General features: G+C 39.0%; 1 protein-coding gene and 1 pseudogene across 1 annotated transcript in view; both read left to right on the forward strand.

Annotated features, from left to right (window-relative positions):
• Window positions 1-717: 717 nt before the first annotated feature.
• Window positions 718-26,452, forward strand: part of IL1RAPL2 (interleukin 1 receptor accessory protein like 2) — a 1,329,588-nt gene continuing 1,303,853 nt past the window's right edge. The window contains exon 1 of the mRNA XM_035712073.2: window positions 718-1,771. The gene's annotated coding sequence lies outside the window, so the exon portion shown is untranslated. The remainder of the gene's footprint in view (window positions 1,772-26,452) is intronic.
• On the forward strand, window positions 15,409-16,204 carry LOC118353781 (40S ribosomal protein S6-like; annotated as a pseudogene).

Consider the following 26,452-nt stretch of genomic DNA (forward strand, 5'->3'; position numbering starts at 1 on the left):
CTGTTAAGTGTGTTAATCAGCAAGGAGCCTATGAGCCGAGTAGAATGCTTTGGAAGATACCTGGAACAGAAACGGGACTCTTCCTCTGCTGTAATTCAGACCTTGTCGGTTTCTGAGTCTCAGTCCGTCTTCTCTATCACTCTTAAAGAGAGGAGCTCCTGGGCCCTGTGACCTTGGAGAACAGATGGTCAGGATTATCTCTGGAGAGCCTCAGGCACGCAGCATGAACAATCACAACCCATGTTCTATCTTCAAGCCCCCTCTCGGGGTCCCAGAACCCTCCTGTTCACTGTATGATGGTCAGGGCTGGAAAACGCTGAGACTTCGGGATTTCTAACGTGGGAAGGGTGGAAGGAGTTCTCTCTGGGACTGGGACACTCTCATTATGAATACAATTAGGTGACCTGTATTTTTAATACCATTAAGTTCTGGCCTGGGGGGAACCAAGTAGGTAAACTGCTGGTTGAGCAAAATACCTATTCAGTGGGTGGAACTAGGGTCCAGGATGGCTAAAAAACTTTGCCTAGTGGCCTTCCACCCCTGCACTATGTTCAGCGCTCGCCCCAACCCTATATTCCGGCCTACTCTGGTACGGACACTAGACGGCGCTGCCGGGACGCGCTTTCCTTCTCCCAGGAAAGGTAAGAGGGAAGTGCTTTTTCCCCGTCCTCCTCCTCCTTCTCCTCCTCCTCCTCCTCCTCCTCCTCCTCCTTTTTTTAAAACCAGGGTATGGGGGACTCGGGGTTGGCAGTCTTTCCCAGTCTCCCTCCCCTCCTCGCGCTCCCAAATCCAAAGGGATGTGGAAGAGGAGGAGCAGCAGCAACCCTTTTCTGTGACGTGCCTGAGCTGTTCTCTCGAATCCCCACCTCCTCCCTGGTGCAATCAGTCAGCCCGGAGGCACCAAACTGTTAGCTATGGAGACGCAGCTCTAGGTGATTTCCACTACCTTCCTACCCCAACTCTAGGCATTATTTTGGAGGCAGCAACAGCGGTGGCAGGATGTGAGGCAAGCGTGGAGTGCACTTCCCAGGCGCTGCTCCCTCTTCGGAGCTAAGTGGGACCCAGTAGGCTTTTGCGCACCCGCTGGAGGGGGTTCACGGGAAATCCTGGAGCAGCGAACCGGCGGGGAGAGGCTGGCCGAGTTCGCACCTGAAGCCTACACTGCAGTCTGGGTGGTAGGACTGCTGCACTTTAGGGCGTGCATGCTTTTTGAGGAGAGTGAGAGCTATAGGCTCAGGCACCTGCGCCCCTCGGTGTACCATTTGGCCAAGACAAGGTGCAGCTAGAGCACCGCTGCTCCGAAGCAAAGTCTCAAAGGAAGAGGCCGAGAGGCAGGCGACTTCGAAGACTCTGGTCACAGAGCCGAGAGGTGGTGGCACCTGACGTTCTAGCAAAGGGGAAGAGTAATTTAGGAACCCTTTTTAGCTTCTCACTGTCCAACTCCCCTTGAAGTCTACAAAAGCTCTGCTGAACTCTAGAAATCTTCCCTGGGTGAGAAGTTTCCTAGCATCTTCTGGCTAGGACAGGGAGTGGAGAAAACAGGCGGGGCTGCTCTGTCCACTCCTCCAGAAGATACCGTTTCCTCCAAGCCGCCTCCAGCTCTGATCGCCTTTGGGTAGCCTCTCTTTTCGCCCAGGAAACTCAAGCCCACGCTCTTTGGAACCCAGCTCTCCGTTTCGCCCTGGACCGGGCGCGACTCATTGCTCCAGACATGGAACTGCATGAGTAAGCCCTGCTGGACGTCGCCCGCTGTTATGCAAGACTCAGACAGGTAATGACATTTGCATAACCGGACAGTAGGCTGGTGAGGAGAAAATGTGCTAGGCTCTCAGGTGACAGAAGGGAGCAGGCAGGCTGCAACCAACAGAACCTCTATCTCTCCTTCAGCCCAGGTTCCCGCTCCTGGAAGCACTTGCCAGTTTTCTTTCTCTTCCTTCACCTCTCCCAGAAAGTTTAGGGACCGGAACTCTCAAGGCCAGGGGCTCCTTGCCTAGGAGTGTGCGATCCCCGCTAGGTGCAGGCGAGCCGGTGCGTTGCATTTCTGCGGCCAGATCTTTGTGGTCTTTGCAGCTGGTGCGCGAACTTTGTAGCCTGGAAGATGCTTTTCCACTGGGCTCGTCTCTCCGATTCTGCCCACATTTCTGCCTGCAGCCAGGAGAGCAACCAGAGCACATTTAGGGCTCAAGGCGTCTCCTAGGCGAAGCAGCGAGGGGTTCTCCATTGATGAGCTCCAGCTCCTGGGGATTCCCAGCAGGGGACAAGAGAGAGCTCAGGTGATCTGAAAGCAACGATGCCCGCCTGCCTTGAAAACCATAAGGGACCCCAGCTCAGACTCTGGGATGCCCTATCTCCTCTCCCCACAGAAATCCCTGCTTCCTTTTGAGCCAGTTTCTCAGGTTGAGTGATCCTCTCCCAACCATTGCTCAGGGGAGAGGACGACCTGCGCTAAGCAGTGCTTCAGACTTTTTGAGAAGGAACCCCAGAGAGGGAGGAGAGCGTGAGGAGGGACAGCCACCCAGTGTGACCTGCCTTGTCGCTCTGAGCCTGAGATTGGAGCAAGGAACTTCATTTGTTACTTGCTGTCAGACGTCTAAGAAGAATGATTTGGCAAAGAAATGGAAAAGGAAATATGTTTTAATAATTCCCTGATCTAGGGATTTCTCCTGGTTCCTGGAGCCACTCCCCTCCCCATCTGTGGGACCCAGGGGCCCAGGAGGGAAACATTAGTAAACAGGTATTTAAGGTTTTCTATACGCCACCCACAAAAGTTGTGGCTGGGCTGAAATGCTGGAAAAGTACCTTTTCGATGAAAGCTACTTTGGGACTTATCACTGGTAGGTTTTGTGTGTGTGTGTGTGTGTGTGTGTGTGTGTGTGTGTGGGAGGGGGTCTATTCAGGAATAGTTTACCCTCCACTAGTATATTCAATCTCACCTTTTGTAGACTACCAAGAAGAAATCCTTCTCTTCCTGGCCAGGGGAGCCAAGTTGTGGATTACTGAACAGGTGATACAGCTAGGCATCAGACCCCAAATAAGGAAATTGAGAGGAAGAAAAGGACCTGGCTCTGGGGTTTTGCAAATTCAGCAGGCAAGTACTGCCCAGAAAGGCTACCTCAGTTGCAGCACCGCCCCCTCCAGAAGGCAGAAGTTAAGCGTCTGGAACCAGTGTGGGGACTGGGGGTGTCTTTCCCATTGACACCCTCCTCAGGCTCTTCCTGAGGAGTTGAAGTGTGGTACCCTTGCAATGCTGCGCTACTGGGCTCTCTCCCAATACGGTAGGAGGCACTTAAGCTTCCACAGGTCTTGCACCTCAGAATACAGTTGTTTTGTTTTGTTTTCAGTGCTCCTTACTTACAGAGAGGAATTAGGCAACCACCCTCGGGCCTAGGAAGATTGAAAATCCCACGTATACCTCAGCCAGAGGCTTCAGGGGAAGTTTCTACCTGCACCCATTTCACCCTTTCTACTCCTTGTCCACAGAGTAACCCCTCACTATAGGGCCACTACGCTATTTGACTCTGCAGTGTCTGGACCTGATGCTGCTCACCATGTGAGCTCTCCAATTTGGGGTCTGCCTTGGGCTAGACAGCCTGTAATTACCGGGTGGTGGAAGCAGATGATTTAAATAGAAAGCATTTATGACGTGTGGGTAAAAGGCTTTGGCACTAAAGGCTCCTGGTTCGCCCACTCTCTCGCTCCAGCTGGTTGGAAGGAGGGGCAAGCGGTGACCAAAGCCTGACAGGCCAAGGGCAGGCCTTCAGAGCAGTAGGGCTGGGGATTTAAGCGAGGCTTTGCAGTATGGTCCCTGCTGCCCTTATAGATTTCTGAGTAGTCTTCACTCAGGTTGGCAATGGGCCATTTTCATTTTCTGTGGGACTACCACTGCTGGGACCTCTCTGTGCAGAGGCCAAATGCACGGATAAGGCATGGGGGATATAGGAATTCCCCTGGACTGTGGCTTTTACAGGGAAAGTCAGGTCTGAGTCTTGATTTACCCATTCATTTCCTGAGACATGTTTTTTTAATTGAGTAGAACTTTCTTAAGTAATTGGTGATACAGTCCAAACAAGCATATGCCGTTTGCCAGGGTGAAAGGATGGTGTGGCTACCTGGAGAATAGCACAAATTACCCACCTGGCAAATGTTGCCACAGGTACAAAGCCATTGAAGTTTTGTTTAATCTTAAGAAGACATGCACTGAAGTGTCCAGCCATTTAAAGGAGATGAATTTTGAAGTGACTCTTCCAGTTCTATTTAAAACAATAAATTTCATATTATCAATCACATTGGGTTGCATAGTTCACTGAAGTGGCTCAGGGCAAAGCATTTGCCATTTGAGAAGGGGGAAAGCCGGGGAAAGTGGAATGAATTAAAATATGGTTGAACTGATCAAATGCTTTGGTAAAACAGAATTGTGTGTTCACATCTTTCTCTTAAAGGAAGTCATCACTGTGTGCAGTTTGATGGCCTGAATAGATTCTGTGATGGGTTATTGCAGCATGATGAAACTTAAAGGAGAAAAATACATTTTTTCCCCTGTACTTGGCTATATCTGTAACCATGACAGTACTGATTGCAGCCAGGACTGTTAGAAGAAGAATATACATGTTGCCTTCTTCATTTGAAAAGTACAATAAGCCCTTTGGTGAAAATGTACTACAACCAAGCAGAAGAAACAAACAAAAAATCCCAAGTTTCAACTATTTAGAAAAAAGGTATAAAGTAAGAAAAATCACCAAACCTCAGGGTATGGGCTAATGGGGCTTTTTAGGGTTGGTTTCTAGCTGTAGCCAGTAGCCCACACTCTTTAACCCCTAAGGTTTATTTCTTGAGCCTATATCAGGAAGCCACGATCAGAGCTAACTTGGTAGATAAAGAGAAATAAATGTTAAATGTGCAACGTGTACTTTAATTATCCTGAGCTAGGACTCGAAAATAAGCTTCTTAATAAGTTTAGACTTGGACTGTCAGTGCCAAAGGATTTGCTAAAGTAAAATATGCCTGGCCAATATAAGACCTGATGCAGAGAGTACTGCACAGGTCCATTTGACAAAAGCTATCACAAATTCAAACTCTGGGCTGGTTCTCTTTGAACTGGTTCCCAATGAGATTGAAGGCATTGGGGTGAGTCCATTGTGGGTCAGTTTCTCTTGGGCTTCCCCAGCCACAGACATGGCTCCAAATCTTTGATAAAATAACCTAAACATATATTCTCTGTGCCAAGGACCCAGGCTTTAGGCTTCTTGCTTTATTTTCCTCCTTCAATCTGACCTCTTCATGTAGCAGTACCTTGACTTCCCTTCTGTGTTCTCAAAGCTTTTTACCTAGCTTGTTTATTCTTCTAGCTGGGTGTTTTATTGGCAAATAAAAAGTATTCAGACACTAATTTAGCACCCCCTTCTCTTCGATATCATTCATCTGTGACTCCCAAATGCTTCATCCATTCCTGCCTCCTGCGTCTTGTCTTTTATTAAATGCCCTGAGTTCTGTCTCTGGAATAGGTTTTCTCCTTTACATTCCTATTGCTACCACTCCCTGTAAAGTCTTCTAGATTCTTTTGTTTCTTATTTTCCTTTCTCTCCTTCCCCTCTCCTCCCTTCCCCTCCATTCTTGACCTGGCCTCTGCTATAAAAGCCTCTTCTCTTCTTGTTGTTTTTAGCCTGCTCTCCAATTCACTATATCCTGCATATTAGGTCTCGTCTTCCTGAAGTCCATTTAGTCCTTGTCTTAAGAGTATTGATATCTAGTGAGTGTATATTAAGTGGTGTGGATTGTTACTGAATCTGAAAGAATTTATAACAATTATAATTACTTGATACATTAAGTACCTTCCTGTTCACATGATGATCTAGCTGGACCAGACCACTCATCATTATCCAACATAACTTTTGTTATCCACACTTTCTATCTCTGCTTATGCCATTCTTTTAACTTGGGAGTGTCTTTCTCCTTCTCCCATCTCTACTTCTCTGTCTGTTAAGAACAAATCATATTCAGGAAGTAGTTTAAGTGACACCTTTTTCTTTTTTTTTTTTTATTTATGATAGTCACAGAGAGAGAGAGAGAGAGAGGCAGAGATATAGGCAGAGGGAGAAGCAGGCTCCATGCACCGGGAGCCCAATGTGGGATTCGATCCCGGGTCTCCAGGATCGCGCCCTGGGCCAAAGGCAGGCGCCAAACCGCTGCCCCACCCAGGGATCCCCAAGTAACACCTCTTTCATGCAGCCTTCCCTAATTTATCTTTCATGCTCCATAGCCAAAAGAATTTCCAAGAGTTCCTTCTTGGAACTCTTGACATTTTGTTGATTCTTCTTTTATAGTACTTACCTTATTCTGAAACCATTATTGTTATTTATCACGTTATCTCCTTTACTAAAGTTTAAACTTCTTGAAGGCTATATGTTATCTGTCCCTTATTCTGCAAGAGTGCCATGAAAATAAGAGGCATTCATTATATATTTAATTGAACTGCCACTGTGATCTCAGGGTTAGCCTTAACATTTAACTGAAAATCTCTATCTAAATGATAGTTTCAGGTTAATAGGTAATTGTCAAATCTATTATCTGTCAATATGGAACAGTATAATAGGGCAGTTATTTTTTTAAGTAATCATGATTTAGAAGTACTTTGTCCAATAAACATGTGGTTGTATAAATTTAAACTGATCACAATTAAATAAAACTAAAAATTTAGTTACTCAGTCTCACTAGCCACACTTCAAGTGCTCAGTAGCCACATGTGGCTAATGATTACCATATTGGAAAGTGCAGCTATAGAACATTTCCATTACTGTAGAAAGTTCTGTTAGGGAAGTGACATTATGCAGCAATGGTTCTCCATGTTTATTTCCACCTAGAAACACATTCATAAAAACAACTGCTTATAACGGGTTATGCAGAGTTATTCACAGTCTCCAGTGCCATAGTGCTACCACTTTCTTTCCCTCTTGGAACATAAATCAGTTAGTAACATTATAAGAATCACTTTGATTCCATTTGAGGGAGAAATGTGATATTTACACCACACGAAACACCAAAATTGCAGATGAAATTTTAAAGAATAATTTTAAGGACCTTGCTCTTCCACATACAAATTGTACTAGAAATAACACTCATTAGGTGCACCTGGGTGGCTCAGTCTTAATCATCAGACTTGATTTAGGCTCAGTTCATGATCTCAGGGTCCTGGGATTGAGCATCATGTGGGCTCCCTGCTCAGTGGGGAGACTGCTTGTCTCTCTCTCTCTCTCTCCCCCTCTCCCCCCTCCCCCTGCTCACGCATTGAGCACATGCTCGCTCTCTCTCAATAAATAAATAAAATCTAAAAAAATTTAATAATAACACTAATTCAATGCTGTGGTACTTGTATAGAAACAGATCAATGTAACAGAACAGTGTCTATTTTTTTTTTTTTGGAAATACTAGACTATCTCCAAATATACTATGAATTTTAAGATGAAAAGCCATTTCAAACCTATGGACTGGAGGAAAAGATGGCCTTTTTCAATAAATGTTATTTGGGCAGGGCTAGCTATTTAAAGGGAAATTTAATAAACCTACATCTATACTCACTATTTAGGTCAAAATTCCAGCTGGATCAAAGATTTAAATGAAAAGACTATAAAGGTACTAGAAAAATTTTATACTTTAAAATTTGTATATTTAGTTATAATTTAACATATATGTATAATATTTTTACAGTTTTGAGATTGAGGAGGATTTTCTAATCATTTTATGAAGACTGAAGATGTAAAGAAAAAGAGTAATGAATTTTACCTTCAAAAAACCTGTATGGCAAAAAAAAAATACAAACTAAGGAAAAAAATCTGTGACCTATAACAAAGGGTAAATATTGTTAATATATAAATAAGTCCTACACAGAAATTAAAAAATAAATGTCCTAATAGCAAAATGATGAAAAGTTATGAACAAAATACTCATAAAAAAAGGAATACTGATAGACAAACTCACTTTGCAAATAAACTAATAGGTTTTTACCTATCAGATTATAGAAGGTTAACAAAACATGGTGTTGGCAAGGCTGTGGGGATAAATGATTTAATGCACTATGTAAATTGGTACATTTCCAGAGGTTTATTTGGCAATCTATTTAAAAATGTACAGTGTACATACCTTCTATGATCTAGCAATTTCACTAGAATTTAAGAAGATAAATGAAAGTGTTAGAAGATATATACCTAAGAGTGTTAACATTTTGTTTATAGTAAAAAAAGAGTACTGAAAACAACCTAACTGTCTCTAATAGTAGGTTAACTAGGTAAATTGAGATGTGTCAGTTTAGCTAGTTACTACATACACATTAAAGATAATGTAAATATACATTTATTGATATGAATGTATCCATATATATAATTTAATAGAAAAGATAAGTTGCAAAGCAGCATAATTCAATTTCTATATACATCTATGTATTCCTGTACATGTACCTGTGCATATAGGCATATGAAATATATAGAAAATTTTTCACAAAAATGCTAATTATAGGTGGAGGGATTTGGGGTTTTCTTTTTAAAAATGTGCCTTTTGATCATTTGTATTTCCAATAAGAATGATAAAAGCATATATGATATAATGCATTTAAAATGCTTATCTCAGTATACAGTACTCAAATAATGCATGGTGGTAGTTATTTTTATGCTTGTATCATTTATAAGAGAAGCTCGTCAAATGCAAATTTCAGAAGGATTCAAGTGTTAAATGAAAAAAAAAGGAAAATATATAATAACTAGAGTAAAGTAAAAGTGACTTGGGAGGACTTTCCAATAATGAAAGAATAAGAAAAACCAATAGATCATTTACTTAACATTGAAAATGTATATATGTAAAATACATAACAACATAAAGGTAATGGAGACAAATACTTGCAGTATGTGATAGATTAAGGCCTACATTTACTTCAAAATACAATTTTCCATCAGTTAACCACCTCCAAATAATAAAAGGTTATTTGAATTCTTATTTTTTTATATTACAAATATATGCATACCTATATAAAATTATTGTAGTATTTCACATCCCAATGCTAATAAACACCTACAATATTTCTGGTGTTATGGCTTGGAGGGGAAAGGATCATACATTGTAATGTCCTGATTTACTTAGACGAGGAGAAGAAGCTCATAAGGTGGCAGCAGGTGTAGAATATCCTAAAATGGATTTACCCTGGTTCCTAGTTCCCTATAAATTTATACCTGCCAGTGCCACTGTCTATACAGGGAACAGTCCTGCTGGATCCAAAAATATAGCTGATTTTTCCCCCTGCAACATTAATTTTTTTACCCTCAGAGTTTATGTCACCATTCTGGGGGGAAAAAGAAAGAAAACTTGTATAAATAATCTGTGAACTTCCATTTAAGAGGACGTTTGTTTATTATTTTTACTAATCATCAAAACTTTATAAGAACATGAATGTCCAAAAAATACCAAAATTATATCACTGATTCTTTAAAATGGTAGATTATGGATAAATTAGAAATGTAGTTTCCTCTGTTTTTTACAATTTCTATAATGAGGTCGTATTCCTTTTTTTTCTGTTTAAATTTTTATTTAAATTCTCGTTAGTTAACATACAGGACAATATTGGTTTCAGGAATACAATCCAGCGATGCATCACTCTGATACAGTACTTAGTGCTCATCATAACAAGTACCCTTCTGAGGTGCCTGGGTGGCTCAGTTGGTTAAGCATCTGCCTTCTGCTCAGGTCATGATCTCAGAGTCCTGGGATCTAGCCCCAAGTCTGGCCACCTGCTCAGTGGGGAGTCTGCTTCTCCCTCTTCCACTTCCTCTCCCCCTCTCCCTGCTCATTCTTTCTCTCTCTCAAGTAAATAAATAAATAAATATTTTTAAAGTCCCCTCCTTAATACCCATCATCTATCTAGCCCATCCTCTACCTGCCCCCCTCCATCAATCCTGTTTGTTCTCTAAGAGTCCCTTGTGGTTTGTTTCCCTTTCTCTTTTTTTTCCTTCTCTCATATGTTCATGTTTTCCTTCTTAAATTCCACATATGAGTGGAATTATATGGTATTTGTCTTTCTCTGACTGATTTTGCTTAGCATACTACATTCTAGTTCTATCCATGTTGTTGCAAATGGCAAGATTTCAGTCTTTTTAATGGCTGAGTGATATTCAATTGTGTATATATGCTATTTCTTTTTTATTCATCAGTCAGTGAACATTTAGGCTCTTTTTATAATTTGGCTATTTTTTGTATATTTTTTATTGGAGTTCGATTTGCCAATTGGCTATTGTTGATAATTCTGCTATAAACATTGGCATGGATGTACCCCTTTGAATCTGTATTTTTGTATCCTTTGAGTAAATACATAGTAGTGCTATTGCTGGATCATAGTATAGATCTATTTTTACCATTCTGAGGAACCTCCACACTGTTTTTCAGAGTGGCTATACTAGTTTGCATTCCTACCAACAGTGTAAGAGGGTTCCCCTTTCTCAGCATCCTTGCCAACACCTGTTGTTTCTGTGTTGTTAATTTTATTCAGTCTGACAGGTGTGAGATGGTATCTCATTGTGGTTTTGATTTGTATTTCCCTGATGATGAGAGATGTTGAGCACCTTTTCATGTTGTCTGTTAGCCATCTGGATGTCTTCTTCAGAAAAATGTCTATTCATGTCCTCTGCCCATTTCTTAACTGGATTATTTGGTTTTAGGGTATTGGGTTTGGTAAGTTCTTTTAGATTTTAGTTATGTCATTTACAAATATCTTCTTCCATTCCATAGGCTGCCTATTAGTTCTGTTGGTTATTTCCTTCACTATGCAGAAGCTTTTTATCTTTATGAAGACTCAATAGTTCAATTTCTGCTTTTGTTTCCCTTGCTTCAGGAGACATAAGCAAGTGAGAAGTTGCTATGGCCAAGGTCAAAGAAGTTTCTGCCTGTGTTCTCTAGGATTTTGATGGTTTCTATTCAATTAGGTTTTTAATTATTTTGAATATATTTTTGCATCTGGTGTAAGAAAGTGGTCCAGTTTCATTCTTTTGCATGTGCCTGTCCAGTTTTCCCAACACCATTTGTTAGACTTTTTTCCATAAGATATTCTTTCCTGCTTTGTTGAAGATTTGTTTACCATAGAGTTGTGGATCCATTTCTGGGTTTTCTGTTCTGTTCCATTGATCTATGTGTGTGTTTTTGTACCAGTACCATACTGTCTTGATGACTACAGCTTTGTAATAGAGCTTAAAGCCTGGAATCATGATGCCTCCAGCTTTGCTTTTTCAGGATTGCTTTGGCTATTTGGAGTCTATGTGGTTCCATACAAATTTTAGGATTGTCTCTTCTAGTTTTGTGAAAAATGCTGGTGGTATTTTGATAGGGATTCCATTAAATGTGTAGATTGCTCTGGGTGGTATAGACATTTTAATAATGTTTGCTCTTCCAATCCATAAGCAGGGAATGTCTTTCCATTTCTTTCTATCATCTTCAATTTTTTTTCACCAGTGTTTTATAGATTCCAGAGTATGGATTTTTACCCTTTTGGTTAGGTTCATTACTAGGTTTTTATATTTTTGGTGCAATTATAAATGGGATTGATTCCTTGATTTCTTTTTCTACTGCTTCATTATTGGTCTATAGAAATGAAACAGATTTCTGTATATTGATTTTATATCCTGCATCTTAGCGGAATTAGTGTATTAGTTCTAGTAATTTTTTGGTGGAGTTTTTCAGGTTTTCTATATAGAGTATAATGTCATTTGCAGATACTGAAATCTTGACTTCTTCCTTGCCAATGGATACATTTTATTTATTTTTTTGCTGATTGCTGAGGCTAAGACTTCCAGTACTATGTTAAATAGTAATGGTAAGAGCAGATGTCCCTATCTTGTTCCTGACTGTAGAGGAAAAAAATCTGTTTTTCCATATTGAGGGTGATTTTAGCTGTGGGTCTTTTACATATGGTAAGGGAATGTTCAGAACTGACAATGGGCTCTTCTGGTTCTTGAATCAAATGCATTAATAAAGCCACACCCTCAACTGGGGAAAGAGAGCCAGATCAGTACCCAGATGACCCTGGACAAAATATCTGCTTTCAGCTTTTTAGGATACAAAAGGTTTGTTTCCTTGAGGTCTAATCCTGATTTCTTATTTAATACCCTTTTTAATATAATATAAATATATATAAATAATAAATATATACATAATATAAGCAATATATACATTTAATACCATGTTTAATGGTTTGTTTCTCTTTTGACCTTTTAATACTTATTATAAAGACTTATTTTGGGATCCCTGGGTGGCGCAGCGGTTTGGCGCCTGCCTTTGGCCCAGGGCGCGATCCTGGAGACCCGGGATCGAATCCCACATCGGGCTCCCGGTGCATGGAGCCTGCTTCTCCCTCTGCCTGTGTCTCTGCGCCTCTCTCTCTCTCTGTGACTATCATAAATAAATAAAAATTAAAAAAAAAAGACTTATTTTTAAACTTGTTAAAAACATTAATGTGATAAACATCTAAAATTAGATAGAATAGTATAATGAACTCCATGTATCTATGACACAGCTTCAACAATTATTTAATGGATTGTTTTTATACTCAGTTTGAACCAAGGACTGTGGCCAAAATTCTCCCATATATCTATTGAAAAATCTCATATGTATTTATTTGTATATAGCTATTGAAATGGTTGTTCTGGGATAAGACCCCAGCCCATCTAGCTCCAGAACCCATGCATTTAAATATGACACAAAATTGTATGTACATATATATGCTAAAGTAATTCAGTTATTTTTTCCCTGAATGCTGGTATAAGAGGACATTTTTAGTTCTTTTACGTAGCTTTCAAATTTTCCACATTATGGTATGTTCCTTATATAATCATAAAACTACATGATATTAAAAATTCAATTAAAGCCTCATTGTGCCATAGACATAACCCTTTCAACTCTTACATTTTGTCTTTTTGAAAAAGTGATCTGAGGCATTAGTACTATGGTACCTATTATTATTATTATTATTTTTTAAATACTAGACACATTTTTATTTAAGTTTTAGCAATAAAGACAACAATTTCCAGCTCTTAAAAAAAATTCCAGCTATTCTTGAAAAGTCTGTCTGTTGATGTAGGTTCGAGAAAGGATTCAATCAATAGACTAAATGTACAAACGAACAATGGCCAGACCATATGTGAAAATTAAACTGACTCACAGCCTGCAGCAATCAGCCCAGGAAGCCAGCCCTGCTATGAATCAGACTTCTAGGAAGTCAGACTACTATCTCTAGTAGCAGTACAGGAAAACAAACAGTAACTCTGTACCAATCAGTCCCAAATGGCACTATGGTATATATTAACCAAAAGCCCAATTATTATTTGGAAATGGTACTTGTAGTCTATTGATATAAAGATAACTCTATTTTGCAACTGAAAGGAGTAATGGGAACACCCCTGAGCCTTTTCCTTTAGAACCTAAAATGTACAGTTATTTCCACGTTGAGCCTAGTGAGAAGCCTTGTGACCCATTTGTGATATTGCTTCCTTTCTTATCCAGCCTAAACCTTGTTGTATGTTCCTCTTGCTAATATCCTCATCTAATTCTAGACACATCTTTGTCACTAAACCTGCCCAGAAACCCCCTCATTCTTTGATCAATCTAACCACACTTTCTATGCTCCAACTGAACTCTTAGTGGAAATCATACCTTTGTTAGGACCAGTGCCACAACCAGTGCATGGTCTAAAGCCTAATCTGGGGTCCTCAGAGCTGCTAGGAAGACTTTTTATGTATACCTATTCAGCTTTATCTCCCATCAGTTTTCCATGGTAGCTATTCTAAATATTCACTACTCATCTCAAGCAATATTTCCCCATTCAAGCAGATTCTCTCACCTTTTACTTCACTGTTGGACTTGACTTTCCAGCTTTATCCTGGTGTGTGTGTGTGTGCACGCATGTGCAAGCATGCACACTTTTCTCTTTCCCTCCCTTCCCAAACTCATCTAATTCTTAGTGTTTTGTTCAAAATCAATAATTCCACTGGATTGTGTGTTTAGGAATTTCATGTCCTTCATTATCCTCATAGGCAGATAAAATAATATAAGACAGTAAGAAGGACTCTTTCCCTCATTTTAACCAAGGAGAAAGATGAATATAGATATAAATGGGTCAAAGGTTTGGTAGAAAGAAGTTGAGAGAGCTTTCATCTAACTTCTGTTTTTTAATATGTTAACTTTTGTTCCATTGTCTGTCCTTTTATTCCCCATTGAATCCTTCGGGAAACTCAGCCCTGAATCAACTTGTCTATTGCCTCCATTCTTATACTTGAGCACAGTTGGAAAAAAAATTACACCGCTGTGTAGATTGGTATCACTTATAAATTCATGACCTCTTATCTCATTGGAACACTCAATGTTACCTACATATTCTGTGTTCACTCATGACCTCTTTCCCTCAAGCTCCAAATTGGCTATTTCAAACTTCCTTTTCAACTACCTCCCCACTCACTCAACAGATGACACTATCTGATACTTCACATGGAAAACAGAAGTCAAATGAAAGATCCCTCATGCAAAAAGGAGACAGTTATTAACTCCAAGGAAACTATAAAGTTGTACAAGAAAGGAGATTAAATTATAATATACTATTTAGTTTGGAAGTAAATATTCCTAATATCGTAAAACTGTGGTATAGCTTATATTTGAAGAATTGAGAGAAGGTAACTAGTCATTATCTTCCATATTAAGAACTCAATAAATAGTGTATAATATTGGCTAACTAAGAAGTAAAACTATGACATATTATTTGTAAACATGGAGATGAATAGGGGCACCTGGGTGGGTCAGTCGGTTAGGCATCAACTTTTGATTTCGGCTCAGGTCTTGATCTCAGGGTCATAAGATAGAGCCCTGCGTGGGACTCCAAGCTCAGTAAGGAGTCTGCTTGAGATTTTTCTCCCTCAACCCTGCCCCCCCATTCTCTCTCTCCCTCTCCCTCTTTCTCTCTCTCTATCTCTCTCCAAAAAAAAAAAAAAGATGAATAGGTAAATCTTTAAAAAAATACACAGGCTAAATAACAAGAAACAGCTTAAAAAGTTCAGAGTTGTCTTTAAAAAGGACTTGGGAGGAGGGAACAGAGGACTGCTGTTTTATGTTAATAAGTCTTTTAGTATTAGGGACAGCCCCAGTGGCTCAGCAGTTTAGCACAGCCTTCAGCCCAGGGCCTGATCCTGGAGACTCAGGATCGAGTCCCATGTCAGTCTCCCTGCATGGAGCCTGCTTCTCTCTCTGCCTGTGTCTCTGCCTGTGTGTGTGTGTATGTGTGTGTGTGTGTGCCTCATGAATAAATAAATAAAATCTTTACAAAAATAAGTCTTTTAATATTATATAACTATTACTTTGAAAAAATAATTTTCAAAAAGTTACAGTGAACTCTTTTGCATGGCATTTTGGAGGCAGAAGGCTGGCTGCTTTAGGGTGAATATAAACATCTCTTTCCCAGCTACTGGCTGCCAGAAACTCATTGAAGTGGACAATGAGTACAAACTTCATACCTTTTATGAGAAATGTAGAAGCACAGAAGTTTCTGATGATGCTCTGGGTGAAGAATGGAAGGGTTACATGGTCTGAATCAGTGTTGGCAACAACAAATAAGGCTTCCTTATGAAATAGGGTGTCTTGTTCCATGGCTGTATCCACCTGCTGCTGAGTAAGGGGCATTCCTGTTATAGACCAAGGAGGACTGGAGAAAGAAAGCAAATATCTGTTCAAGGTTGCATTGTGGGTGCCAGTCTCAGCGTTCTCAACTTGGTCATTGTAAAAAAAGGGGGCCAAAGATTATTCCTGAACTCATTGATGCTGCTGTGCCTCGTTGCCTAGGCCTAAAAGACCTAGCAGAATCCACAAACTTTTTCAGTCTCTCTAAAAATGATGTCCTCCAGTATTTGTGAGAAGGCTCCTAAACAAAGAAGGTAAGAAACCTAGAATTGAAGCACCCAAGATTCTGCATCTTGTTATTCCACATGTCCTCCAACACAAATGTCAGTGCATTGCTCTGAAGAAACAGCATACTAAGAAAAATAACGATGAAGCTGCAGAATATACTGAACTTTGGGCTAAGAGAATAAAGGAGGTCAAAGAAAAATGCCAGGACCAGATTGCCAAGAGATGGAGGATGTCCTCTCTGAGAGCCTCTCCCTCTAAGTCCAAGTCCAGTAAAAAAATGAGATTTTTCTAAGATTAACCAATACATAATATCAGATATCAGAAAAAAACAGTTAGGATACAGAGAAGTGAGGAGGGTATGATTCATTGTAATGGGTTTGCAGTGAGTCTATCAACTTTCACTTAGAAAAATTTCCACTACCTTTTAGTTATGGCTGAATCTCACCTACTTTATGATTTTCCTCTGATAGAAAACTTGGCAGAAACTGTTTTCTAAAAAGAACTGGCTCCTTTAAATAGATCACAGTGGGTGTACAGAGCGGTTTCAGAACCTTGGATAGGAAATGTCACTACACAGCTTCTTTGGCCACCAAAAGCTCATAGATGGAGACAGTTTTCCAGTTAGGCTGTTTTTCAACATTTGGGTCAGGAACCACAGAGACTTTCCTCTGGGGTCTGGTATTCTCTTCCTGGGCCTTATATTTGTTACTTTATACTTTTAGCAAATACTGCCAAAATAGGAGACCCTTTTGTTATCTGGTTCACACAGGACCAAACTAAAGAAAAAAAAAAAAAGATAGCTATTGAGCATTTAAGATGTGTCAGACACTGACACTTATAGAGGAAGTCTGTGAGAGAAGTGTATATTCACAGGGAAAATATAGGAATTTAATAAAGGAGGTACCCAAGGCAATGAAAAGTACTATATTGGGATTCATAACCTCAGCTCCCTGTGACTCTCTCTCTCCCATACTCTGTGACCTTGAGCATGTCACTTCCCCTAAATTTCCTCTTCTATACAATGAAAGGATTGGACTAAATAATTCTCAAACTTTAGGATGCATTGAAATTACCTGGGGTGCTTGTTACAAAGGCAGCTTCTTGTGGCCTCACCCCCAAAAGTTATTGAATTAACTGGAAGTTATGTGGGTGGGGGGAGCAGAAATAAATTTTTTAATAAGCTCTTTTGGTGGGAACCACTGTTGAATTAATTAATCCTGGGCTCCATGCTATTTTCCAGCTCTAACATTTTATGACCTAGTATCCAGGTGGCACTGATAAGGATGTGATTGAAAGGGGAAGCAAAGGTTGAAGGAAAGATTTCTATAATTCATTAATTCACTGAATCAGGAAATATTTAAGTGCCTCTTACATACCTATTGAATAGGTATTCATGCGTATGAATAGCTTACGTACCAAGCTATTATGTCTTTTCTGTATATGTTTTATTAATTTTTGGTGACTTGGGAAGGAATTGGGAAATAAAGAATGACATCTTTTAATGTCTGGACCAGTGCTTAGTGATGTACACATGTAGAAACTAATGTAAGAGGTGATAAGATTATTCTCTATAGCTACAGAGTGAAAATGATCCAAATGTCTATCAGCTGATGAATGGATAAACAAATTGTAGTGTATACCTATAGCGGAATATTATTCATCAATAAAAAAGGAATGCAATACTGATACTTGCTACAAAATGGATGAGATTTGAAAACATTATGTTAAGTGAAGGAAATCAGATACAGAATGCCATGTATTATATAATTCCATTTATATGAAGTGCTTAGAATAGGAGAATCAAAAGAGATAGTAATATTAGTGGTTGTATAGGACTGGGCTTGGGGCATGGAGGTGGGTCAATGGAGAGTAACTTTTAAATAGGCATAAGGATTCTTTTTAGAGTGATAAAGAAGTCTCTATTTTAGAATGTTTCAACTCTCAAGATAATGGCATCTCTTTTTCATTTTTGTGTTCCCAGCAATTAGTCAGTGTGTGGCCCCTGTTGAGATATTACTGGATGTTTATATAATAAAAGAATGTCTTCTGCAGTGTTTCTCTTGAGCACTTAGAGAGGCCCTAGCTAGTTTCCTTTGTGTAAATAGGATCCTGGGCCTGCCTTTGGACCCCAGTGTTCCTGAAGTAAATATGCAGATTCAGCTCCTTGCTATATACACACGAGGCATGCAGCACATGAATTTTCAAATACCTAAATATTAATCTCATGCCAAAACCTATTAACTAATAGCTGGTCTATAAACCATGTGAAAAGATTAGAAGCATATATGAAAGTGTCCTCCCCATCACAAACCATTGCAGAATATAGATTGAAATTTAATCTAATTTTTCTCAGTTTCAACTCTCCTATCATTTTTATTAGTCTTCACAGTAAAAGCTATTCAGGGGGCCCACACAGCAGTGAAAAGATTGGCTTAGCCATTTATGTGCCCAGCATTTCTAAATGGCTTAGAACGTTCTTAACAAAGATCATAATTTGAACTTTTTGCTCTTTTTACTTCTGAAAATTAGGACAAAGTAAAATCATATGTCTTGGGACTAATCAGAAATTGAAGCCCAGAAACCCATTTGCTTGGTTTTGGAGAGCATATACATGTTGTTGGTTATATTTGGAGATGCATAATTGAAACACTTTTACATTTGTATAGCACTTTTAAAACTTTTATAGCCCTTATATACCAAATATTTCATTTGAGCCTCAGAACAGCCCTTCTAAGATAAACCAGAGCATGGTACTAAAATCATAGGGCTCAAAGGCATCTATAAGCAAGTAGCTTAACTACCCAGCCCCCTTGGCAGGTGCCAAAACTGAAATGCAGAAAAGGTCACTGGTTGGCTCAAGGTGGTACTGCAAGCTTTCCTACATGAGGCATTCACTTTATAAATGCCTAATGACACTTAGAGGTAGAAAATGTCATTGAAACCACTGTAATGCTGGTCAAGGTTGGCAGGAAGGATTAGAACCTGGAAGTACCTGCCTTGGGGTCCTAAGCACAGACTTCTCTCTCCCTTGGTACCCTTTATACACATCAGTTTGACTTTTTCCTATCATTGAATTTACTATAATCCTCTAAATATATATACCTCCTGCAGCCTCCAAAGCAGTTAAACTCTTGTCAGTGGACATAAAATTTCTTGGTCTGACAATCTTACTTTTATGTCGCCTTCAGTATTTCAGGTTGCCTGAGGTGCCATATTGATTAAGCTACATTCTAGAGAACTAAATATATGTAGAATATTATATGGCTCCCCTACTGAACACAAAACTTTAAATTAATGGGTCTCTCTTGTTGACACTGTAAAGTATGCAGACCTGAAATACAACTGTAATATTCCTTGCAGGACCATGTATTTACTTGTAATGTCTATAAAATGAATGGCTGTTCAAATGTAGAAGCTATGACAAAACACGGATGTTTATATAGGAGGTGACACAATGGAAGAAGGATTACAGTGAGGACATGTAAAGTGAGAAGCCAAAAAGGGCTGGGAGAAGAAAATCATAAAATAGACCAGTGGCAGGGCAACTTTCCACTATGGAGGTCACAGCAAAATTCAATCAGCACATCAATCCTGAATATGGTTAGAGGTGATCATGTTTTGCTTTGTTTTTATATTCGTGTTTTGTGCCTTTCTGTGTTATCAGGTATAACTGAAATTGTGTCAGAAGAGTAGAGCCAGGTAGTTTGGGAGATCAATTAGAAATGCTGCACCTCACAAGGCATTTGTAAATGGGGGAGGTAGAGGGAGATCTTTTTTTTTTTAATTTATTTTTTATTGGTGTTCAATTTACTAACATACAGAATAACCCCCCGTGCCCGTCACCCATGGTAGAGGAAGATCTGATGCAAATGGTGCTGAAAGTAGCACAGAACAAACCCTAGTTTAAGAAAAGTGGCTCAAGTAGGTTTTGGTGCACATATATTTTCCCTCTTGCTCTTTTGGCTCCTCCAAATCTCCCCAATAGATTTTTCTGCCTTTAAAATACACCTCTTGCCCCCACCCCACCCTAATTTTCAGTAAACAAGTTTCTCAAGTCAGTATTTTGAAAGATATTGCTTAAATTAGTCTAAATTTCCAATGTATCCAGCTCCTCCCAGTTCTTAAATTATTACTATTAAATTAAACTGCTTATTGGCACTGCAAAATTTCATTTCCTGCAGTAGCCAGCTGCCAGGTCACAAAAAAAACTTATCTGAACACCCTGAGAATTTTCTTTGGGCAGTAAAGTCAAGCATCTTGGTATCATGTAAGCATTAATTTTTAATGCTTTAATTTGACCCAAAGCATTTTGTTGTCTATGATGGGCTTCCCACTTATTTTGCTTTGGAAAAATCTGGAGTCTAAGTCTAAGCATTTTCCCCTTAATTCTAAAAGCAGTTTTCTGTGTTTTTCTCTTAAGTAGGACTGAGGACATTTGACTAAGAAACTTGTGCACCTCTTCTTTTTTTAGTTGCTGTTCTCTTCACTCATGAGTTAATCCGTCTTAGGTTGTTGAAAAACAGCTCCCCAATTCTGAACACAGTGAAGGGAAGGGTAGCATCCTTTCAGGCTCTGTAAGCCTTGCTATGTGAGAGGATCAGAACATTCTAAAACTGTGATGTCCTTCCTGGAGGACCTCGGTGGCACAGTTAGTTAAGCATCTGGCTTTTGGTTTCAGCTCAGGTCCTGATCCCAGGGTTGTCAGATGGAACCCTGCCTTGGGCTCCACAGTAAACTCAGAGTTTGCTTAGATTCTTTCTCCCTCTCCTCCCCCTACTTCTCTAAAAAATAAATAAATATTTAAAAAATACAATAAGATGTGGTGTCCCGGAAAGAATTTGAAATCAATCTCTAGGGCAGCAGTACTCTATTATAGAAATTACTCTATTACACTGCAGGATCATCACTTACTAGCTCTGTGATTCTGGGCAAGTCACTTAACTTCTGTGTGCCTGCCTCAGTTACTATCTATGCACACTGAGGAATCTTCTATTATGACCACCACAGATGCTCAGGCCTATCCCCAGAAGAGATTTTTAACTCAGTAGGCCTGATGCAGTGGCACAGGCACATGGATTTTAACGAAGGTTTTTGGGGGGATTCTGATAACCACCTATTAAGAACTACTGCTGTAGGCAGTGATTCTCAAACTTTAATGTAATTAGAATCACCTGGGAGAAGGAAACTTATTGTAAAGTGAACCTCTAGAAATTGTGCTACTACTCTATATCTGGTGGGAGGACCCAGGAATGTGCATTTTAACTAGAACTCTAGGTGATTTGAATGCAGGCGGCTGCAAGAGCCACCTTTGGGAAACACTGCTATAGAGGAATAACACTAGCACCCTATTATGGACTGAATGTTTGTATCTCTTTCCCATCCAATTCGTATGTTGAAACCCTAACCCCCAGTGTGATGTCAATTAGAAGTGGGCCTTTGGGAGGTAATTGGGTTTAGATGATTTCTAATGGTAGTGATGGGGGCACCATGATGGGATTAGTGCCCTTATGAGAAGAGGTAGAGAGACAAAAGCTCTTGTGAGTACACACATGCTCTCTCTCTTTCGTTCTCTTCATCATGTGAGGACAGAGGGAGAAGGCCACTATCCGTAAGCCAAGAAGAGGATACTCACCAGATGCCTAATCTGCTGGCACCTTGACCTGGGATTTATCAGCCTCCAGTACTTTCATAACTAAATTACTGTTGTTTAAACCACCTGGTCTATGGTAGTGTTTAGTAGTATCCTGAGCCAAATAAGACACATACCCCTTCTTCGCTGCATTTGTCTATAGCAATAATCTTTTAAGACTGCCAAGGTACTATTTTTAAAAAGATTTTATTTATTTTATTAGGGAGAGAGAGAGAAGGAGGAGGGGCAGATGGATAGGGAGAGAATTTTATGCAGACTCCCCGCTGAGCATGGAGCCCAACACTGGGTCCTCAATCCAGGACCCTGAGATCATGACCTAAGCTGAAACCAAGAGTTGATTAACTGACTAAGCCATCTAGCCACACCACACAGGTAATGCTGCTGAATTACTTCCAGTGGGACAAAAAGCACAAGCTATAAAGTATTTTTTAGTCAGAGGAATTAGCACAGAAATGCATCCTCTAACCAATGGCATGTAATTGTAAGCTGGCTGCTGGGGATATAGTCTGTAGCCATAGAATGAAAAAAGCCAATTAACCATGTGGGAAGAGAACATATGACAATAGAAATTATACCTTTAACCCTTGGTTCATTAGCATTGTGCCCTAATCAATTGAGATTACCAGCCAAATAACCATGAGAAAACTGTAGGAAAAAGGAAGCAGGATTATTTAGAGTTTATACTAGCCATACATTATGTGACTGGTGCTTAATGAGCCTAGTGAATTTTGTTTTGTGATAAAATGTTTTATTTGATTCTTTTGAAATACATTTCTATTCTATCATACCCGAAAAGAGAAAAATGAGGGCTGTGAGGAATTTTGAATCCTCATTTGTCCTCTGCCCATGCTGCACAACACCTGGCTCTCCACTCATTGCACAAATGGAACTTTCCATTCATAGTGATTTCTAGGTCTCTATAGCATTTTGAAAACACACTAACTGAAAAGTTCTACATGGTTTAATACTCTCCCCCCTCACCGCACACACACATACCCTACTTAGGCTTCTTGTCTTCTCCACTTTTTGCGCACTTCATTCTTTTCAGTGGTACCCCTGAACTTTCTGACAAATGTGTAAAAGGCAGCAGTTTGTGGAGTTATTTATCCTCCACTTATAAATTCTTCTGGTTTAGGCCATATCCAGGATCAGCCTTTGAGTTAGTGCTAGGAATTGAAAATAAAGGAAAAGCATTCTTGAAAGTCTATCTTTTGGAAATGCAGCAGAAATCTTCAGTCTTACCCTTATTTCTGGAACCTAGAAACCTAAATTATCTTAGATCCTCATAAATTTTATTCACTCTCAGGGTTTTCAAATGTTACAGGGAGATTTGTTTGGAGGTTTAACGAATTAACCATTGCTTCTAAAATGTGATCTATTTGGAATGGTATACTAAGCAAAGTTCAGTGAATTAAATTAATGATAGACAGCTTCATGAAGACAAAGAAGTAATTTATTTCTCCAGGTCTCTGTATTTCTTAAGTCCTTGGAGTCTTGGGTTCCAAATATTCTTTACTTGTAGCTTTCAGAGAGCAGTGAAATGTGCTCTCTCCATGCCTGTATGTTTGCTTTGGGGCAACCATATTTCTTGAGCCATGCATTCAATTTGAGTCTTAAGAGGGGAAAAAAAGACTATCTCTAAGACATGATTTCTACAAACAGAGATTAAAAGATGTGTAACTTTTTCCCATTTGTGTGAAATATAGCTGTTCATAGTCTGCGTTTTGGAGGTATTGAGAAAACACTCCAAGGTTAGTTTTATATTTTTGTGCCATATGGACATAACCTCTTTTCTTAATACCATGTGATTTTTTTAATGTTTCAGATTTTTATTTAAATTCTATTTAGTTTAGTTAACATATAGTGTAATATCAGTTTCAGGAATAGAATTTAATGATTCGTTACTTACATATAACACCCTCATCATAGTTAGTGCCCTCCTTAATACTCATCACCCATCTAGCCCATCACCCACCCGCTTCCCTCCATCAACTCTCAGTTTGTTTTCTATAGGGAAGTCTCTCTTATAATTTGCTTCACTCTCTTTTTTTCTTTCCCCTGTTTACCTGTTTTGTTTCTTAAATTCCCCCATACTAATGAAATCATATGGTATTTGTCTTTCTCTGACTTAGTTCACTTAGCATAATATACTCTAGCTCCATCCACATCATCGCATATGGCAAGATTTCATTCTTTTTGGTGGCTGAGTAATATTTCTCTGTGTGTGTGTGCGTGCGTGTGTGTGTATACACATATATAGCACTATTTCTTTATCCGTTCATCAGTCAATGGACATTTGGGCTCTTTTCATAATTTGGCTATTGTTAATAATGCTGCTATAAGCATCAGGGTGCATGTGCCCCTTTGAATCAATATTTTTTATACTTTGGGTAAATATCTAGTAGTGCAATTTCTGGATCGTAGGGTAATTCTATTTTCACCATTATGAGGAACCTTCAAACTGTTTTCCAGAGTGGCTGTACCAGTTTGCGTTCCCACCAACAGTGTAAGAGGGTTCCCCTTTCTCTGCATCCTCACCAACATCTGTTATTTACCGTGTTTTTAATTAGCTACTCTAACAGGTGTGAGGGGATATCTCATTGTAGTTTTGATTTGTAATACCCTGATGATGAATTATGTTGAGCATTTTTCATGTGTTTGTTTGCCATGTATATGTCTTGTTTGGTTTTATAAAATATTTTCTGCTTTGTGACATGGAGGGTTTCTTTTGGTAATTATTAGTAAATAATGTTTGTTGTATAAAAACTGAAAGAGGGCTAGTATCTTTAGTAAAGGCAAACCATTAAAAAAAAATTGACACACTTTGTGTTGTGAAAGTGAATAATAAGACCTCCTTTGTGTTGTGAAAGTGAACCACTTGTTTGTCTTAATAAGACCTCCTTAAGCTAATTAATCTGACCAGTTATCAGATTCAGCCTTTATTCCTAGAATGAAATAAAGATTTACTGAAATTTTAATAAGTTCACTAACATTAATAAAAACAGGAGGCTTTATTTCAAAACAAATTGTTAGCATCAACAATAGAAAAATAGGTAAATTCTAATTCATATACTAGTTACCCTTTTTACCATCCATATTAGCCTGAGTTGGGTCTTTATATCCTTGACATACTTATCAGACTAGTTTTGCATATTTTACCACAAAGCTTTTGATAGTACTTATTTGAAAATCACCACTTGAATAAATGAACCTATTATTCTTATCAAGATGGGACATTCTCAAAAATATGATGGGTGCTCTAAATCATATTCCCTCTTCCTCCATCTAAAAAGAATTAAACCTTGTATGGCAGTGATCAGGAAAAGGACACAAGTACATGAGCTTCTTGTGTGTTTTTTTAATATAATGCATATCAGGAGAGATGAGCTATGATATGAATCTTAACATGACCAAGGGTATCAAAACAGTACTAGGTTCTATGTCAGGAGACTTGAGTTCCAGGCTAGCCTCTGCCACTGTGTGATCTCACATAGATGCTTTTTGGCCTCCGTTTTCTGACTTGTTTTCAAAGAGATAGATTGGTATAAATGACTACTCAGTTCTCTCACAGTTAAAAGCTCTTAATTCTGTGCTTTAAATTCTGTCTGTGAGATGATTTTGTTCCCTCAATTTGTTCATGCCCCTTTCTTGCATCCTATTGAGTGTCCTTAACATAAAAGGTGATGGAACACATTGACCTCTATTCTAGAAAATAGTCCCAGATGAGGAAAATTTCCATAACACCAGTGATTTCTAGGAATATAGGACTCTTCTGCATCCTGTTACCAGGAAGGACATACATAAGAGGAAAACAGGCATATCTGCAGACTACTGGACAAATGTCTGAAATTATTCTGACCTACCTAGAAAGCATCTTATCTTTTTTCCTCTTTGCTCTGAGTTGAGACAGTCTGGTTGATCTGCTTCCATTCCTTTGACTTTACAGTTATTTTAGAAAACAAATAGTATTGGTATTAAGCTAGCACTAAATAGTATAGAAGGAGAGGCTTAAACATTTGTATCTTCCCACCCATCTCAACCCCTGTCACCAACAAAAAGCTATAGAAACACAAAAGGAACAACCATTACAGTGAATCTCTGTGCTCCCACAGCATGCATAAAGAATACACCATAGCCTATCAGATTATTTTCATATTTTTCCTGGCTGTAAGTCACAAGTAACTTTGATACAAATAATACTTGTGAATAAGCTGTATAAAATACTCACCAAGCTACACTGAAACTGTCCATGAAAGTGACAACTTGCTGTCACGAATGATGAAATATCCTTTGCATAAAAGGCAATTGTGTTGATTATAGAAAATGAAATGAGCTTTCTTAGGTTTCTTCCCTGTGTGATGGTGGTTTTTTAGACAGGAAAGCTCCTATACAGTGATGTTAGGCCATATATTTCATCTCAACTTTCATTTACAGTTGTCATTGTTGTGGGGAAAAACATTTTAATCAGTTTCTGCATGAAGGTCAGATAAAACTGTGAACAAAAGTAATTCCTTTATGATAATATCAAAACAGAAGCATTGCTACACTTAAATTATGAAGCATGTTTCTCTTATCTGCAATACAATTGTGTGTATGACTTAATTGAATCTGAGAGTATATCTTATTTATGCTCCTGGTAAGCTCAAGAAATTCTCTTCCCTTAGAGGCCTGAAGTTCTGATATTGGCTAAGAAAGACCAGATGATATTATGTTATAGGTATAAACTAAGTTATTTTTAAAAGAGATATGGGAATTATTTCAGGTCTTTGGGGTTTTGTTTAATAAACTGAAGTCATATTGACATTTTGTTGTGCCTTAGAAGACATGATTTTTAAAAGTGCCTGAATATGTGTGAGTGGTGTGTGTGTGTGTGTGTGTGTGTGTGTGTGT

The sequence above is a fragment of the Canis lupus genome, chromosome X (genome assembly GCF_003254725.2).
Source record: "Canis lupus dingo isolate Sandy chromosome X, ASM325472v2, whole genome shotgun sequence".
Taxonomy (NCBI): Eukaryota; Metazoa; Chordata; class Mammalia; order Carnivora; family Canidae; genus Canis; species Canis lupus.